Source organism: Mytilus californianus, unplaced genomic scaffold (assembly GCF_021869535.1).
Source record: "Mytilus californianus isolate M0D057914Y unplaced genomic scaffold, xbMytCali1.0.p SCAF_90, whole genome shotgun sequence".
Classification (NCBI taxonomy): Eukaryota; Metazoa; Mollusca; class Bivalvia; order Mytilida; family Mytilidae; genus Mytilus; species Mytilus californianus.
The window spans coordinates 202,553-217,200 of NW_026262746.1; positions in this window are offsets into that span (position 1 = coordinate 202,553).

The window sequence follows — 14,648 nt, forward strand, 5'->3', positions numbered from 1 at the left end:
GATTTGTGCCTCTGTGTGCATGTTTTTTTTGGTGTTTTTTTTTTTTTGGGGGGGGGGTGGGGGGGGGGGGCTATTTTGAGTAGTATTTCTAGTTAATCATAAAAATTAGTTAAAGGCATAAAGACCAGTTAAAGGACAACAGGCGTATCATGTGCTCATGGCGCAGCTCTTTATTTTAAGTATGATGAAGCAATTCTTCTAGAAATCAAAGAAAAAATGGGCATTATTTCTATGAAGGAAATCCAGATATCAATTCAGGGTTGGGTGGCAGACGTAATTTCTTTATTTGATATGTAATATTTATTTATGTATCGTGTATGATACATTGTAATTAATCTGCTCCTTATTTTGAAAAAAGTATCTGTATTTGTATTAAAAAAATTAATTTCTCTTATTTTTAGGTGACCTGTCAAATATAAGAAACAGAGTGCTATTCCAGCTTTGATGAACTATAAAGTAATGGTTTGAATTTGGAAAGCTTTATTATTAGACAGGTAAATTGTTGTATTTTTTCTTTTTACTAGCTATTAAAACTGGTTATCCCTTGTTTTTGTATATCAAATCAATCTGCACCAAAATCTTTTCCTACTACTAGTTAGAAGACCAAATCTATTAATATAAAGATAAGGTGATGTGGTATGACTGCAATGAGAAAATATCCAACAGACACCAAATGATGTTGATGAAAGCATCTATATATAGGTTGCTTTGCTGTCTTCAACAACAGTGGTGTCACAGTACAACATAAGAACAAACTGTAAAAGTTATTGAAATAGGCTTGACAATTAACTTGTCAGATCAACACATACATGTTGCACAAAACAAATGCACAAAGTACTTGCAGTTACTGAAAGCTAGTTCAACGCAAATTACAACTTTTAGAAAGGGCAAGTTTCTAAAACAAAAAGAATCGGTACACATTAATAATCCCATAATCAAATATTACCTATCATTTAACTTTACAAATACAGGTGTTCAGATAATCTGACTGAAACGATAAAGCTATAATATATATATATTCTACTGGTACCCTGCAGCTTCTGTTGCTTGGAGTTGGAAACAGTTATGTCATCAAATTACTAAAAAAATCTATTTTACAGCTCAATTTTGTGTCCTCTTTACAGTCCACATTAAAGCAAATGTTATGAACAAAATGACGAATAGGAGAAAAGTTATGCAAGCCTTGCTTTTCTTCCTCTTTTATAATTTGTGCAAATAAATTTCTGTTGTCGTACAATGTAAGAATATTGTATGGTGTAAATTCAGAAATTATTGCAATGTTTTTTTTAAGGTAACTTTGTGAGTATCGCAACAATAAGAAGTCACATTCTGATATCCAATACATATAACTGTACAATGTATGCAGATTTTTCTGAAATCACAACAATTAATCTCGCATTTTTGTCCATTCTTCAAAAATTGCAATAATAAATGCACACACTAATTTCTGAATTTAATAACATACATGTACCTTTACCAGCAATAAACTTTATTAGGGCCCCGCCGAATGGCGGGTCGCCTTATAGTGATCAGTCTGTCCATCCGTCAATCCATAACAAATTGTGTCCGCTCTATATCAAGAGAACCGTTATGATTTCATACTTTATACTTGACATGTATATTAACCAACACCAGAGGGTGTGTCATAATGTTTGTACAACGTCCTAGGTCAAAGGTCAAGGTAAAAAAACTTTGGTTTCAGATGACAATCACATGTCCTATGATAAAGATACAAATTTTTTACCACAAGTCGATATATGAGTTTGACTGTCCCTCTGGTATCTTTCGTCCCTCTTTTATTCACAGGGGGGGCCACAGAGATAGCTCCCATCTCAATGAAGTCTAGTTCAAACAGATATTATTAAAAAATGTACTAAGCTTGATTTCTAAAAGTTCTTAGCTGTGGTTTTAGTGCATTACTAATATTGATATTGCAGTATAGCACCCTGCCTTATTCATGTCATAGTTTACATTTAGGAAAGGAGATACAAAACAAAGTAGTTAAACATAATAGGGGCATTAAGTTTTTCGGTCTGTGCATCCGTTCTTTCGTCCGTCAGTCTGTCATGCTTTAGATTTAAGTTTTTGGTCAAGGTAGTTTTTGCTGAAGTTGAAGTCCAATCAACTTGAAACATGTTCCCTATGATATTATCTTTCTTATTTGAATGCCAAATTAAAGTTATGACCCCGAATTTCACGAACATAGAAAATAATAGTGCGAATGGGGCATCCATGTACTATGGACACATTCTTGTTTAATTTATTACATAATACATCTTATAGGCTGCCTATAAGATGTAGTGTGTGTTAAATTTTAAAATTAAATAAAGGTAGTGCACCTTATTATAATGTGTATGACTAATGAGGAAATTAAATTCTTGTTCAAATGTTAAATGAAGACAATATTAAATTTAGAACATGTAGGACAGGGGAATTATTTTGTTAGAATTTTCACAGTAACTTATTTTTGATCACTTTTGGCATGTTGAAAATTTCATTTAATATAATTATTATATATACACATGTATATGCATTTTCATATTTCAGGGATGATGACCTGCAGTGAGACAGCAGTAGACAGTTACATATAACTCATCATGACCATTATGGAAGATCAGATCAGAAGAAAATTATGTTTAGAAAGTCACCAAATATGTCCATGAAAAGTAGAAAAAAGACAGCAATTCGATGTAAAGTACTTAGCAGAAGCATTGGCTGTTTCAATACCAGTGTCAGAGTTGGAATTTAGTGTTTTGATGCTGAGAGATAGAGGAACATTAACTGGACAATTTAGCTTTTTTTTCATGTGTCATTGAAGTTGATGTTTACCATCTTAAAAAGCTTTTACCACAGTTAAAATGAATTCTAAATACAGGCAGTTTGGAGATTTTTGAATTTTCTTACAATTGGGGTTTCAAAATGGATTTCATTTAAAAAAAATATTTATTTCACTGTGAAATTTGTCGTCTCTTTCATGAAATATATAAAAAATCAGCAATATATTTTTAGTAATACCTAACCAAACGAAAGATCTACAGAGATAGACATATGAATTTCAGTTGAACTGTGAAGAAGGAAATATTTATTTATAAGACGTATATAAGTGTTTTGTTATTTCCATGGCAATTACAGGGAAACGATGAAGCAATTCGATTTAAACATGACTATATATATATATATATATATAGCTAATATCTACAGATATACATGAGATATATATGCATACAATTTACTGATGCACCACTAATGGATATACATGTAATTATGAAACTAAGAAGATGTGGTTTGATTGCCAATGAGACAACTCTCCACCAGATAACAAATAGTCATATTTTATAACGACTCGCATTTCAATTTCATTTCATAACACAGCATACAGGTATACAAAAAGTTCAAAAGCATAGAAAAAGTGTTTTTATTGCAGTTGTTGTTGTTCATCTTATACACATGTAGTCACATTGAGTTGGGCCTTCAATACTGAGCAAGACCACTGGAACAGCCACAGAATGTTTGAAAACAGACATCTGGAAATTTTCTTTGCTTGTATTTATATCATGTAGCTGCCATTATGTACATGTATCTAGTTTGTCTATATAATATACTTGGAAATCAGAAAATTTTGCAATGTTTTCATTTCTTGTCTAAATTGAAATTGGTTATACGTTTTGCCAAAAAATCATGTAAATTTATTTAAATGATGGTATTATTTGTATCCAGCATTTTCTGAAATTGCAATAATTAATCTCGAATTTTTTGTCCTGGCATTGTTCAATAATTATTATTATCATGATTATCTTGATAATAAATTTACGCAACAATTTCTGAGTTTACAATAGTTATCAGGTTATATCATGTATATCATTTTGAAGGATACCTAACTTGGAGACTTGTGATGGTATATTTTCATAGTATTAGAGATTCTTATATCTAGTCTGTTCAGCAAAATATGTTGGGTATACATGTATGGCCATGAGACAGCATCCGCAACACTGACAGAAATAGTTTTTTGCTAACTTTGAAATAGCGTACATGTTTGGTAATACAGCTAGAATTTAATACAAAATAAGAAGATGTGGTATAATTGCCAATGAAGTTTTGCTTAACAATTACATGAATTAAGTCATGTTACTTTTTGTGATTGGGTCAGGTTTAGATTACCCACTGATTGTACTTTTGTCAATGATATTTGTAGGCAGAACTAGTATGTAGCTTTATTAGCATTTACATATTTTTATTTCCATGCTGACTATTTAACCTTGTCACCTATGTCATGATTCAATCACTTGACACTTTTGGATTGTTTACATGTATATGTAAAAATTGTGATTCTTTCAGTCATTTCTGTATATTTAAATTTTATATATTATATATATATTATATTCGCCTTCGGGTTTATATGATCCGTTCATCCTATTTTGACTCCTCAAAATTCAAGAGTCTATCCTAAATTGAGGTAAATTATATGGCCTTCCAAATACCGTTTCGATTCCTAACATCACTGAAGAGACATTAATTGTCGAAATCCGGATATGGTGTACAAAATTCTTTGCACCTTTGTTTGCGGTATACCATCTTTGCCGCAAGTTTATTGTTTTCTGTTTGGTATTAAATTTATAATTAAGATCTATTTATTACACCTTGTGATCCGTTTATTTGGCAATCGCCAATGGCAGTCAGCAGGGTTTAAGAACATTTGTTGTTCGACCTGTTAGTCAAATGCGTTTTGTTAAAATATACTTTTTCACTTTTTTCGTCTTTCGGAAAATGTTGTTTGTGCTGTATTTAAACCCCTCTACTAAGAAATTTGTATTGCATGCACACGTATAAAAATTGCGGTTTTTATCCAACGCAATCATAGGTTTGAACGTTGTTTTCAATTGAGACTTGTTTATATTTTTTCGTTTGGTCTTGTATTATATTTGCCTTCGGGTTTATATGATCCGTTCATCCTATTTTGACTCCTCAAAATTCAAGAGTCTATCCTGATTTGAAGTAAATTATATGGCCTTCCAAATATCGTTTCGATTCCTAACATCACTGAAGAGACATTAATTGTCAAAATCCGGATATGGTGTACAAAAATCTTTGCACCTTTGTTTGCGGTATACCATCTTTGCCGCAAGTTTATTGTTTTCTGTTTGGTATTAAATTTATAATTAAGATCCATTTATTACACCTTGTGATCCGTTTATTTGGCAATCGCCAATGGCAGTCAGCAGGGTTTAAGAACATTTGTTGTTCGACCTGTTAGTCAAATGCGTTTTGTTAAAATATACTTTTTCACTTTTTTGGTCTTTTGGAAAATGTTGTTTGTGCTGTATTTAGACCCCTCTAACAAGAAATTTGTTTTGCATGCACACATATAAAAATTGCGGTTTTTATCCAACGCAATCATAGGTTTGAACGTTGTTTTCAATTTTGACTTGTTTATATTTTTTCGTTTGGGCTTGTATTATATTTGCCTTCGGCTTTATATGATCCGTTCATCCTATTTTGACTCCTCAAAATTCAAGAGTCTATCCTAAATTGAGGTAAATTATATGGCCTTTCAAATACTGTTTCGATATCTAACATCACTGAAGAGACATTAATTGTCGAAATCCTGATATGGTGTACTAAAATCTTTGCACCTTTGTTTGCGGTATACCATCTTTGCCGCAAGTTTATTGTTTTCTGTTTGGTATTAAATTTATAATTAAGATCCATTTATTACACCTTGTGATCCGTTTATTTGCCAATCGCCAATGGCAGTCAGCAGGGTTTAAGAACATTTGTTGTTCGACCTGTTAGTCAAATGCGTTTTGTTAAAATATACTTTTTCACTTTTTTGGTCTTTTGGAAAATGTTGTTTGTGCTGTATGTAGACTCCTCTAACAAGAAATTTGTTTTGCATGCACACGTATAAAAATTGCGGTTTTTATCCAACGGAATCATAGGTTTGAACGTTGTTTTCAATTTAGACTTTTATAAATATATATATTAATCTGTAACTTGTCATGATAAAACAATATACTAAATATCAAATCAATATCAGAAAACACGAAGAAAACAAGTGTGGAAAACTGACGGATGGACAACATTGTGCGGTAGGGGACTTATAAATTCTATGTACTGGTATTTGTTTTCTTCGTGTTTTTTTATATTGATTTGATATTTAGTATATTGTTTTATCATGACAAGTTACAGATCAAGTTCGAATTTTGTTCCTGTCTGATAATTTTGTGCAGAGTTATGTCCTTGGAATTAGAAAATTCACTGAAATATTCAGTTTTCCCCGCGCGTTTTTTCGTCATGCTTGAAGATATTGATTTAATATTTGTTATATAGTTTACACCATGACAAGTTATAGATCAAGTTAGCATTTTGTTCCAGTACAATTAATTTTTAACCGGTATTGTACTTGCGTATTGCTATGTATTGCCATGCAATACTCTCAGAAAGCTTGTTTTATTTTGACAGAAAAAAAATTTAATTACCATCATGACCATAGCTACCAATCAGTTGCTTCCAATTTCAGCAGGTCGTAGGTAATATGTTTTCTGATTTTAACATGTTTAGCGATGAACCTTAAAATTATATGGCACTTTATCATGTAAAAACAATTGATTGCTTGTGTTGGATGTCAGTTAGCACTTCTGGCTATTTCTTTGCTGTCCATTTTTACTGTTGGCACTCGGGTAGGGAGAAACTTAAAATGTAATGAGCGGCTGAAAAAAAAAAGATCACTATTTGCAGCTTCATGGTATACTATAATGTTGAGAATTTAAGAAGATATATATGACAAGGTTGATGATTGAAGCATAGGTACATGTATCTGAAACTATTCCAAACTGGATTTTATTCACAGATGCGATTAAATTTAGTCGTAAATGCATTCGATATTTGTCAAATCTGTTTATCGCTCCATGATATAGTGCAAGCATAAAGCATGAGAGATAAAGGTATATATTTTAAGGATGGGTTACTCAATGTCTCAAATGCTATTATCCTTACTCCATAAAGGTAGTAAGCAGTGGTAAGTGCTAATATTAAAAGTTACTCATTCTAGGAAAAGGGAATTGTATCCCCCATGTTAATGCTGTTGTGTGCTTTTGAATATTCCAAACAGAAATAAGTAAGGAGGGCAGAGATTTTACCAAGTAAAAATGTTGAAATAAGAAAAATATTGCTTCAGATGGGATGACAAGGAATTTTCTGTCCAACAAAATGCAGGAAATCATTAGGGACAATATCAAAAAGTGCAAGCTGTACATAATACTGGCTTGGTAAAAATGAATATTCAGAAACAAAAAATCACAAGAAATTCAAAACGACCTCCCAATCATGATTTACAAATTGATACCAGTTCTCACTTGAGACATTCAACAAGTAAAATCTTAATATTTATATGCAGGCAGGATTAGTATTTATAATTTATTTACACATTATCAATGACGAAGAGCAAACAAATAATACATGTGAATTCATGAATTTTGGTGAGTTCTTTGTGAAAATGCAACTTTTTTTAATAATATGTTAATTATATAATGATTTACAATATATACATATTTGATGTACTAGGAGAGACCTAGTAAGCTTTTAATTTGTATAATGAACTTGCATTTGCAAAATGAGAACTACACTAGGACCCCTAATCAGATGTGGAATCCGGATTTTGAAAAAAAGGGGTACTGGGTCCCCCAACACTAAGCGACGTTTGGAGTGGGACATGTAAAAAGTGTATGCATTAACCATATAATGGTTGCTCCACAAGGGGGCCGAGCACGCCTGAATCCGCCTCTGCCATTTGCGATGATACGCCAGAGGTTCGAACATGAAAATACTTTGCAATTAATACATTGGTATACACAATTTGTGGAACACATACTGTGTAGGAGGGGTAGTGCTAGGATATTTATCTTATTATTTTTGTTCGCCAACCAGTTCTCGGGTATTTTTTATCTCTGTTATCTAGCTTGTACGGCCTCGTATATATGTTGGAATCTTCCAAGAAAACTGGAAAACTTGAGCATATCTTAAAATATTTTATTTTTATAGAAATTAATTTCAAATTATTAAGAAAAAACGAATGTTTCATCGATGGTAATAATACAATTTTATACTTACAACGTCCCCGTTTCCGGGTTGTTGACCCGTCTTATCCCGTCTTTGCTTTTCTCCGTCTTGTGTGCGTTTGTATTTTATCTCGGAAACTAAAAACAATTCAACAACTATTTTTTATACGAAAAGTGCAGGTTGAAGATCAATGAGTACCTCTTAATTTCAGACATGTATAGATTCAGCAGATGTTGCAGTTTATAAAAAGTGCTGTTACAAATAAAAATAGTTATGGATCATATTTCTAGCGCCATCGGGAGGGTATTTTTTGCCTCTTTATGCCATTTTACTCGTAAAAGTTAATCGATTTTCAATTTAAAGGTATATATTAAACTTGTAACAGCAGTTTTTATATAAAGTGTACCTAGCAGTGTCTAGAATTCCTTAGTTGGCGTTTGTATGAGGTTATCTTCAACGTGCACTTTTCACTTTTGTGATCGCTAAGGGTTGTTTTTAGATTAGTGGTCACGTGACTACTTTCACTTTACTGCAAGACCTTACAATGTTATTAAACTGTTTACTTGTATGTTTTTTGGAAATAAAGACATTGGCATATACTTTTAACAAAGTTATAGGTGATAACAAGCGTGTTTTTTGCAGATACAAATTATGGCCAAAATTATTTGATTTTCCTTCAATGTGCCTTAACCTTGCTGCGACCCTGCTGACTGCCATTGGCGATTGCCAAATAAAATGATCACCAGATGTAACAAAATGGATCTTAAATATTAATTTAATATCAAACAGAAAACAATAAACTTGCGGAAAAGATGGTATACCGCAAACAAAAGGTGCAAAAATTAGAACACCATGTCCAGATTTCGACAAATCATGTCTCTTCAGTGATGTAAGAATCGAAACGGTATTTGGAAGGCCATATATTTTATTTCAATTTAGGATAGACTCTTGAATTTTGAAGAGTCGAAACAGGATGAACGGATCATATCAACCCGAAGAGACGTTAATTGTCGAAATCCGGATATGGTGTACTAATTTGTGCACCTTTTGTTTGCGGTATACCATCTTTTCTGCAAGTTTGTTGTTTTCTGATATATATTAAATTAATATTTAAAATCCATTTTGTTACATCTGGTGATCATTTTATTTGGCAATCGCCAATCACAGTCAGCAGGGTTAAAGAGCATCCGTTGTTCGACTTGCTAGTAAAACGCGTTTTGTTAACATATACTTTGTCACTTTTTTGGTCTTTTAAAAAAATGTTGTTTGTACTGTATTTAGACCCCTTTACCAAGAAATTTGTTTTGCATGCACACGTATAAAAATTGCGGTTTTTATCCAACGAAATCATAGGTTTTCAATTTAGACTTGAATATATACATATATACATATATATAAGTACGTCTGAACCAGTGACAACTCTACAACAAATTTATCCATCGGATCACACGCAGTGATGGTGATACATGGCTGTGTACATTCTGTATATAGAACTCGTCTAAACATCAGCCCAACAATGTTAGATCTGTAAATGTGCTTTCGCAAATTTTTAGTTCTTCCCTCGCCGGGAAAAATATTTCAAAGTGTTTAATATTCGGGCGTTAAAAAGGGCAGCTATTTATAACTTTTCAATGTGTTGCTCGTTTGCTTGGTCGTGCTTGCTGATTATTTATTACTGTTAACCTTTTTTTATTCTGTAAGGAGACCATAACTCGGACAGTGTTACAAAATTAATGATTGGCACTTGAAAAAGACAGGTTTTAGTTCTCCAAAAACTTTTAATCTAAATAAAGTTTTAACCTTCTTATATTTAGGTTTCATAGTTATTTAAATATATAGGAGAAAAAACTAAAGTTCAAAAATAAAAATAGAGTGTATAATGCATTCGGAGATATTTTACGCGATTGCTGATGTGGTAGCATCCGCGTGGTTTCGATTAACTTTTGAGACACTACATTTCTGTCGCTAAAGCCGAACTCTTGTTTATTTGCTTTAAAATTAATAGGACAAACCGGTGAGTACGATATATATAACCATTTATTTTGTAGTCATTGTAGTTTTATCGATGCCGATCCTTTTATAGCAAAATTTATTTACTGCAAGGTTTTCGGTTGAAGAGGCGCGTAAATATCCTTAACTGTGACAACAATATGGCAATCACACCACGTTCATCTCCTTATTTTATTCACTTTTAAAAGAAAGCTGGAATTTTAACAATTATTGAAAAAGTCCAGTGCAAGTTTTGGAATTTGAAAGAAATCCATATATTAGGTGGATATCCGGTCAGTGCATTTTAGTATTATTGGGCGGATCCAGTCAATTTTAAAAGGGGGGTTTCAACCGTATGTCCTCATTCAAAAGCATTGATCGTCAAAAAAGGGGGTTCCGACCACCCTTGAACTGCCACTGATTGTCACTTGTTAAAGTTATGATTTTTCATTATACGTTTCATCTTTAAATAACTATACAAACCAGTATGGTGTCATTTTGGTACAAAAAAGCATAATTGTACCGGGCTCATTTGTTTATTTGGTTATAATTTTGTTCTAAAGCTTTTTCATTTTTGAGGTTTGTTATAAACATACAAGATTAATTGCTTGTTTATAAATTTGGTCATTAATTCAACCAACTAAATTATAAAATATTATCATATACATGGAATAAATAGAGCAAAAATGAAATTGTTTCCTACCTACCTCGTCCAAATAATTATGACATTTGATACGGCTTTTTGATAAAAAAAATTGTGGACGCCTTCCTTACAGCAAAAATCAAAAAAAGCTTTCGAGATGTCATAATTATTTGGACCACTACCTTCAAATGAAACCAAATTTTTTGTGTTTTCAACAATGAACTCATACTGTTAATTGGACTAGGACGACGACGACGAGGTGGATTTTTAAGGACCTTTACTATCCATGAAGGTCGTGAAACGTCGATATTGTACTATTAAATTCCAGGACATATTTTATTGCCTAGCAGTTGTAAATATCAAACCAGGAACTGCTATTTATAAGATATAGCTCTAAATAACATTTAGATACCTATATATACATGTAAATGTAGGAGGGTGTGGATACGGGTTTACAGAATAGAGAATAATGGGAAAACAATATAAAAAAGAGAAAATGAGGTGCTAAATATAAAGAACGGAGAATGTTGTGCAAAAAGTATATCGAATAGAGAAAAATGGTTTAAATAAAATAGAAAAATGCAGAAATGAAGGACACCCCATCCAGATCCACATCCTATTTCGACTCTTCAAAATTCAAGAGTCTATCCTAAATTGAGGTAAATTATATGGCCTCCCAAATACCGTTTTGATTCCTAAGATCACTGAAAAGACATTAATTGTCGAAATCCGGATATGGTGTACAAATTTTTGCACCTCATGTTTGCGGTATACCATCTTTTCCGCAAGTTTATTGTTTTCTGTTTGGTATTAAATTAATATTAAAGATCCATTTTGTTACAGCTTGTGATCCGTTTATTTGGCGATCGCCAATGGCAGTCAGCAGGGTTAAAGAACATCCGTTGTTTGACCTGTTAGTCAAATGCGTTTTGTTTAAATATACTTTTTCACATTTTTGGTTTTTTGGAAAATGTTGTTTGTGCTGTATTTAGACCCCTCTACCAAGAAATTTGTTTTGCATGCACACGTATAAAAATTGCGGTTTTTATCCAACGCAATCATAGGTTTGAACGTTGTTTTCAATAGGCAATCGCCAATGGCAGTCAGCAGGGTTAAAGAACATCTGTTTTTCGATCTGTTAGTAATATGGGTTTTGTTAAAATTTACTTTTTCACTTTTTTGGTCTTTTGGAAAATGTTGTTTGTGCTGTATATTTATATATATATGCAAATTTACAGATCTAACATTGTTGGGCTGATGTTTAGACGAGTTGTATATACAGAATGTACACAGCCATGTATCACCATCACTGCTGGTGATCCGATGGATAAATCTGTTCAAGAGTAGTCACTGGTTCAGACGTACTTATATACATATATATATATATTATAAAATGCCTAGAAAATCAACCTAACGATGTTAGAGTAGATCTGTTTCTTTACTTCCTCCCCGAGCGGGGCTGGAACCTGTACTTTTTATTTCTAACTTCTACGACAACACCGCCTAGCATTGCGCAGACACCTTATCCCCTCCTCTAACTATAGCTGATAAAAATCAGCTTTCGTTTCGGGAGGTGTTACCTTCTCGTAGGAATTAAACAAGAATATCTGATACAATACACGAAGTATACTTTTAGTGTACAGAAATGATCATCTACTCATCTCTTCAGTATAATTACAGGATGCTAATCTTTATATATATTATATATATATATATCAGTCGACTCTCGTTATGTCGGAGTCAGCCGGACCGGAGATATATTTCGAAATACTGTTAGTTCAACTCTAACGAAAAACGGAAATTTGACAGACTAAAGGACACAACACTTGCTTAGTTTGCTAAGGCTTAAATAAATCCGGACTAATATGGACAGGGGATCGATATTCTGATCACAGATCGATGTTTCTGAACGTTATGGGCTTTTATTATTATGATAGCACTACAGTCTGACTTTTCTGACTCCAACCAACAGTCTTTAAAGATTAATTTCTCTAAAACTACTCAATGTATTTTTAGAATTTTAAACTCATTTTAAAACTAAAATACTACTCTTTTTGAATCTATAGATACAGTTATTTTTGTATTATCAATTAAAAGTATATCTCAATAACTGCCAAAAAAGTGCTCTCCCATCTTGGATGAACATAGCACATTCAGGTCAAATGGTAATAAAAATTTGTTTTTATCCCTTCAATTGACCATGCACAAGCTACAAAACCGTGTCTCAGATATATCCCCCCTCCCCACTTAAAAGATATATCGATTCAACTGCTGGGTGCCAAACCTCATTTCACCTTTCATCTTTGAAGACCTATAAAATCATTCAAAAACAAATCATCCAAAAACTGTGACACATTTTTGTAGAAAATACTTCCTTAAATCACATATATTAAAGCCAAACCACAGAAGGCACCCAAAGAGATTCTCTTTTCATTTTTTATTACAATTCCCATGAAAAATTGTTTTGAAAAAATCACCTAAAAACTGAATATCCCTTATTGAACCCCCATGAATGCGACATAAATATAAACATTCCCTTGGGAACATCCAGGAGTGTTCTGACACCATTTTCTTTTATCAATAAAACCACACAGTTTGTGTCTTTTGTACACTTAAACTATAAAATTTGCATGATTTGTACACTGTCCATCCCTTAACAACACTAATGTAGCATTTGGCGGGAGTTTGACGTCACAGCTTTGATCATCATCTGTAATGTAGTAATTAATTATAAATGTGGTCAAAGTTCTTTCCCTGTCCAAACAGTATAAGACAAGAGAATATTAATAGTGATCAGTTGCATATAATCAATATCTAACATAAATATGAAATAATAATTATAACTCATATTTAAAAAAGAAATATATTGTACTGTGAAGTTAACTAGAAACTTGAGACTATGCATTAAAAAAAATTTGCATACTACCTACTGTCCTCTACAAAATAGACCTGATACTTCTTATAGTACAAGTTTAAAAAAAAACTTTTATGTAGGTGATTTGTCTAGAATAAGGATTGTTGCTGGTGTCAGATTCAATACAAATTGTGTTGCCTTATTGAGAACATTTGTCAGAGGCTTTCAAATGTTTGTGTAAGCTAATGTTACACATTTATATCTATCTACATGTCTTCATTTTAGATTTTAATCTCCCTACATTTTGTTCTCTTTTAAATGGTCTTTGTTTACCTCCATTATTATGTAAATCAAGTTTGATTGTAACATATTAAGATTAGACCACATTATTTTTCTTATGATCAGAGATTAACAGCTGGACACTGGGTATCAACAGTTTATTGCATTGTTAGCTCCTCCCATATGCTCTTATATATAAAGTATTTACCATGTGCTTTTTTTTTTACCTAATGTAATTATTAGTTAACTCCCTGTTGTGACATCATAATTACTTTTTTTAGAAAATTTTCAGATAGATAAATACTTAAAAAAAATGAAATAAAAAAAATCACCAAAAGATCATCATTAGAATGTAGTGCTACCTAAAAATATATGTTTTCGTCTCTCCTTTATACAATTACAATTTTTTCCTGTGTTTTTTTGTTAACCGAGAGAGTAATTTCCAATCGATCTTAGCGCTATTTACAGTTGACAAAATTGTTCAGTTTCGTGTAAAAGAGATTTAAAAAAAATTAGATTTCTTTTCATTTGTTTTTATTTCAATCCTTTTCTGATGGAGAAAATACATATATAAAGATTAAAGATCACGAACGGTAGTCACAATTCTTACTTTCTACACAATCAAACTCATTCATGTATGATTACTGTTTATTTTTTTAAACATTTAAATAATATTTCCATAGCTATAACAATGAATAACTATAATATCAAGGTGATAAAAAATAATCTTTAGCAAACACTCGTGGAACAAGAATGTCATTAATCAATACAGTGGTCAGTGACTGGAAATGTAATTCCATTATATGTCAGATTAACTCTTCAATCTAT